This window comes from Silene latifolia, chromosome X (assembly GCF_048544455.1).
Source record: "Silene latifolia isolate original U9 population chromosome X, ASM4854445v1, whole genome shotgun sequence".
Taxonomy (NCBI): Eukaryota; Viridiplantae; Streptophyta; class Magnoliopsida; order Caryophyllales; family Caryophyllaceae; genus Silene; species Silene latifolia.
Window position 1 is genome coordinate 99,193,035 of NC_133537.1, and position 6,300 is coordinate 99,199,334.

At 37.5% G+C, this 6,300-nt stretch overlaps 1 non-coding gene across 1 annotated transcript; it reads left to right on the forward strand.

Annotated features, from left to right (window-relative positions):
- Positions 1-246: 246 nt before the first annotated feature.
- LOC141624021 (small nucleolar RNA R71) lies at positions 247-353 on the forward strand. The gene has a single exon (XR_012533832.1). It is a non-coding gene; the product is annotated as a small nucleolar RNA R71 (small nucleolar RNA).
- The last annotated feature ends 5,947 nt before the right edge of the window (positions 354-6,300 follow it).

The window sequence follows — 6,300 nt, forward strand, 5'->3', positions numbered from 1 at the left end:
ATGGTATCAATGTGAGCACTAAGTTGAGCACCCAATTGAGTAATAGAGTCCACTTCATGCTTTCCTCCTCTAGTAGCCTTGCGAGGTCTACTATATTGTGAATTATGGACCGCCATTTCCTCAATCTTGTTCCAAGTTTGATTATCATCAACTTCGGTGAACATTCCATTTGATCCCATGTTGAGAATGTTTCTTGAGTCTTCATAAAGACCGTTCCAAAATTGTTATACCAAGAACCACTCGCTAAGTCCATGATGAGGACATGAGCGACAAATTCCCTTGAATCGCTCCCAAACTTCATACAAAGATTCTTCATCTCTTTGCTTAAAGCCTGTAATTTGAGCTCTTAGCATGTTAGTCTTTTCTGGTGGATAGAACTTTTTGTAGAAAGCTAGAGCCAATTTCTTCCAAGAATCAATTCCGAGAGTAGCCTTATCAAGGCCTTTAAACCATTGTTTTGCGGTGCCAATTAAAGAAAAAGGAAATAAGACCCATCGAATTTGGTCTTGAGTTACACCGGTTTGAGAAATCACATCACAATAGTCACAAAAAGTCTCCATGTGAGAGTGAGGGTCTTCACTACGCATCCCCCCAAATTGGCTTCTTTCGAGTAATTGGATAAAGGCGGATTTGGCAATGAAATTTCCGGTTAAATGTTGTGGTGTGGGAGTACCAATGGGTAGGTTCTCCTCGGTTGGTACGGAATGTGATGAAAATTTAGGCATTGTGGGTTGATTTTGTGTTGGATTTTGTGTTGGGTTCTCCTCACCTTCTCTTGCAAAAGGGTTGATGAACTCAATAGTGTTTGGTTGAATACCTACCACCTCACCAATACCTCTCAAAGTTCTCCTAGCAAGTCTTCTATTGTTTGTCAAAGTCCTTTCAATTTCGTGATCAAAGGGTAACAAGTTACCTTGTGATCTTCTAGACATGCAAAATATCAAACAACTTGAAAATAATTAGAACAAACCTTGAGGAGTTTTACTTCCCCAAGGCAAAGAAAGACATAACTAATAACAATATAAGAAAATCTAAATCAAGTTAACACCGTCCCCGGCAACGGCGCCATTTTTGGTCGTGTTCCCTTGTGAGGTTTAGTTTTCGGTACTTATCGTTCGGAGCACCTAGACCAAAACACAATTTATAACTCCACAAACAACTCTACAATAAGTAAAGAGGCAAGTAAAGGTCGGATCCCAAGGGACGGGAATTGAGATGAGATTTTCAATTGCAACTAGTGGTGTCTAAGGGTGTCACAATTTGGGGTTTGAAGTAGAAGATCACTAAACTAAATAGCAATAAAAGTAAATAAGCAAGATGATTAAAAAGGGGTGTAAACAATTGATAAAAGACACTAGGGTGTCATGGGGTCATAGGGGATTCATGGGAATTGATCATACAAACATATTTTCAAATTATAAGCAAGCAATTATTGTTGTGATGGATCGAGTTGGTATATATCTTACAATCCTAGGAAACTTTGGGTCCCGGAGCCGAATCGATTAGATTGTACAACACCTACAAGTCGACTTAATCTTCCCTACTCAACTATATGCATGGTCTAATGAGACTCGAGTTTGTTTATGTCTTACAAGTCTCATTGAAAAGATAGGTGATGGGTAAAAAATGCAAGGATTCATAGGCTCGCATTTCATCAAACATAACATGTGCATAAGTTGAGATCACAACAAGCAAGCAAATAAACTATGAAAACATATTAATTTAAGCCTGAATCATCCCCCATGTTGGTTTCCCCTAATTACCCATTAACCCTAGCTAAGAAAACTACTCACTCATTATCATGTTGAACATGCTAGCAAGGTTGTCAATCATACCAACAAAGTGAAACATGATGAATAAAAGAAGATAATTAACAACAATAATTAAAAAGGGAATAAGAGAATTATACCTACTAATGATTCCAATAATAAAGCAAAGAATAATAGAAGTACTTGATGATTGATTGGAAGGTTGTCAATCTCCCAATAATAACCCAAATAATCTTCAATTACCCAAAATGAAAGATGAACCAAAGAGAGATTAAGGAAATGAAATTTGTATTAAAACTTGATTAAATGTTGATTATAACATTAAAGAGAGATTTGATTGATATAAACTACACTAGAGATTGCTAAGAAGAACATGATCATCTAATTAGCCTAATGGGGTATTTATAGTGGGGATTAGTTACATAAATTAGGGTTTACTAAGGGTTTAAATGACGAATAAGTCCTTGAGGAATCGCCGTTCTCAAGGGAGACTCCGGTCTCCTTTTTGCCGGTCTTAAAAATATATGCGCATCCTTCCTTGAAACTTGTAGAAGACAAAATGGCTGACACACAAACCGAGCGTCCAGGGCACGGGACGGGCGGATTGTGGGCTTGTTGGACGAGCGGATTCAAGGGAAGACGGGCGGATTTTGGTGGTTCTGGACGGACGTCCAGCTGGGGAAGACGCTCGGATTGCACCTCTTGGACGGGCGGATTGTGGACAATCCGCTCGGATTGTCTTACAGCTACTTTCTTTCTTCTTTTCTTCCTTTTTCTTCATAAAATCCTTGAGGATTTCCTCGGGGATGCAAGGATCTTTTCACATCATTGCCCATCTACTATAGTATGTACACAGGCCTTCTAATCTTGTCTTCTCTTTGATGCTTGGTCATTGAATTCAGTCAATTTAGCTCTATTTTGCCATGAAAATGCAAGGTTTGCACTCCTTTCCTACCAAGGAAACAAAACCTCAAAGAATATGCAAAACAAAGAATTAAAAACAATAAATGACCCAAATATGCACTAAAAAGCATGGGAACAAGGCTAATTCGGGGACTAAATATGCTCTAATTATGGTCACATCAATGGTGAATCTCCCCTTTTCAAAGCCGAGATGGATGCGCTTGAGGCTGCGATTTACGGAACGGATTCCACAGAAGAGGGTACGAGAAGGTAACGGAGTGGGTGATTGCTCCCAGCACGGAAGAGGTAATATTTTCCTTTGTCAATGATTCCGACTGTGAGAGCAACCCACCTGAGGTAGTTAACGATAATTATATTATTGTTTGTTTAAACAGTACATTGCCTCATTTGACTTATGCTTCGTATTTCAATACTATACCCCCTCCCAGTTGGTCATTTAATTTAACAGTATTTCACCGTACTTGTCGTTAGAAATTTGTCAACCTGAATCGGCACCCTATATTATTGATAATTGCTCCCGAGCTCCTTTATTTTGTTGACAAATTTAGGAGCTCTCATAGGAAATTTGTTAGACTTAAACGTTTATACATGTAATTTTCCTATGTTTCTATTATACTTTGGTGCTACTTATGCTCTTGTGTAGCACATGTACAGTTATATGATCTACTGTTAAGAGCTTTGAGTTGCTTTGATTCTGACTGACTGGAGCAGCTGTCGAGGAAAAGAAGGTCGAGCTGGGACCTGACTGAAACTAGCGCTACCTGGGAGGCAACCCGAAGATTTTTATTTTCAGTTGTTTTTCGAACCTTAAATTTCTTTTTAGTAGTAATAATTATTCTTCTCGATCGAGTGCTCTACTTCCTTCGATCGAACACTTTGGCAGCTGATGGTACTCGATTGAGTATTCTATCTTCTCGAACGAAGTACCACGAGTAGATTCGTTTTGTTTTGCTTCCTGTGACCCTGTTCTGGAGCTATTAGTGACCTCCCACGTTGCTGCCTGGTTTGGGGAGGTCCCTTCTTCACGTAATCTTGTAAGCTTTCCGCATCTACACTCTTTCTCCTTTAGTTTGTATTTCTTTTCCATGTTTTGAGTACAATGAGGGCATTGTACGGTTTCGTTTGGGGGAGGTTATGCATCCATATCTGTGTCTGCATGTTGTTTTTATTGCATTTCTGTTATCACGTTTAATTTCTGTATGCATTGCATTGTTAATTCCATAAAATTCAAAAAAATCTCATAAAAATAGAAAAATTTCAAAAATTTCAAGTCTACTTTTGCATATAGGTTGAGTCGGAACGGTGGATTTCTATGATGAAATTGTACTATAATTGTCCTTTTTACTTAAGCCTTGCATAAAACATAATATCTTTAGCCTTGTCTTATTGCATATCTACGAGTTAATGTTTAAATTTAGCTGAACAAATAGACTTGACCTGAAAATTTTGGCAAACTACTTATAATGTCTAAGGAATTAGAGCCGTATAAACTGGTGTCATTTGTGACCAATTTCATGTAGGATTGTGAGTAGTTACTCCTTGCATAGCATGTTCATCAATTTGCACGTATATGAAATTCAATTACTTTTTGCCTACATACATTCGGGTTAGTGGTTGGTGTCACATGTAAGGAGGTGCTTACATTTCCCCTTTCTTTCATTTTTACCCATTTAACTCCATATTAGCCAAATTTGCTTGTGACCCTTAGCTACATCCAAATTTAGCCTGCCTTGTCAAGCTAGTTTAGATTGTTTTGCGGTATATAATTTATTATGCCAAATTTGGCTTGTATCCATTGACTTGGAGTTGGTATTTAATGAAGAAAAGGAGGATGAAAAAAAAAAAGAAAAAAAACGTGAAAAATAAAAAGAAAAAATAAAAAGAAAAAAAACGAAAAAAAAAGAATAAAAAAGGAACCGTGGAAAATAGAAAAAGAAAAAGAAAGAAAAAGATGTTGTTTGATGAGACGGTTTCGCTCCTATGCTTTATTTACATTTATTGAGGAGTATTTTCAGTTCGGTTTGGTGAGTTTTGTGCCAAATAAAGGGCATATGTGCTTAATTCATAATTGAGTTGGAAATGGATGTTGTTATATGGTTTTGTTTAGGTACTAGCTTGGCCGCCTATACCTCCACATTCCCATAACATGTTTTGCCTTTCCTTACTCATTGCCTCACTTTACCATATTTTTGTAAGCCCTCGGCTGTGACTGGACCTTGTTTGGTTGGAATGTATGTACGGTAGCTAGAATTGTCTATCATATTAGTTGCATGATGTTTATGTGGGTCGCAGTCTAGGTGAGCGACTATTTTTTTTCTCTCTCTTACATATATATGTTCACCCTTTGCTTCATGAGAGAAGAGTGACCCGTGAGAGTCCATTATTAAAGGTTTTGCAAGGTCGACGGTTCAACTTTATTATAAACATCTTACAACTCGTTTGTATTTAACTGTTCGCTATAAGTGTTAGTTTGCTTGCATTAAATTGGTCTAAGTGGGCATTTGTAGCTAGCTCTGAGTTATCTTTTCCGTTCCATTAGTTTGCATTTAGTTTACTCGAGGACGAGTAAAGGTTTGGTTTGGGGAGATTTGATACGTGCATTTTATATAGTCTTTTTGGCCTTTTTATGCACGTATTTCTATGCTATTATCGTAGTTTTATGCTACGAAATGCCCCGAATATGCTACTTTGGTTTGTTTTGTTCTATTTGCAGGAATGGACTAGAAAATAGTGAAATCGAGCCTTTTACCGTCCGTTTAGCATGCATTTGGAGGAAGAGTGAATTTGGAGCGGGAATGTAGCTATTTTGAGATGCGCAAAGGAGTAAGATAGCTAGGTGAGCAAAGGAAGAACTTCAAATTGCTTGTGCCTATTTTGAAGAGTCATATCTCGAGGTCTAAAAAGTATTTTCATGAGACTCCAATTGGAGATGAAAGTTTGTCCACTTAGATTTCCAACGCCACTGGAATCGCCCTGTTTGCTCAATTAACGAAGAAACGGCAGCCGTTTGAAGTTCAATGCGCGAAGCAGGAATTGTGCGCTGGAAAGTACTCGATCGAGTACAATTGTGTTCGATCGACCCCTTTTTCTACTTGATCGAGTAGTGCCTATTTAATAAGTGCTCGATCGAGTACCTAAAGTACTCGATTGAGAGGTTTTAGCTTTGTTTTGTTCGATCGAGTGATATAAAGTTACTCGATCGAGTGATTAGCTTATATACTCGGGATTTTTAACCCATGTTAGGTTTATTTTATGTTAATAATGACTTCCCTATATAAAGGAAGTCGGGACTAGGTCATAAACACTTTTTTTTACTGACGCCACTATTTACTCTTCTCTTTTCCCTAAACTTTTCCACTGTAACTTTTGCTTTTCGGGTTTTATCGCTTGATCTTGTCGCTCTTTACGCCGGAATTCTCGTGATTGTAATCTTTCTCTCTTTTAATCTTAATCTCATACTTTGTTTGCTTTAATTCCTTTGTTCTTCCTTAATTAATTTCTGCCCTAATTAGTTTATGCATTTTTATTACAATTTCATTATGTCATTTATTAGTTATTTCATTATTGTTATTATTGACAACATTAGCAATATGAGTAGCTAAATTCA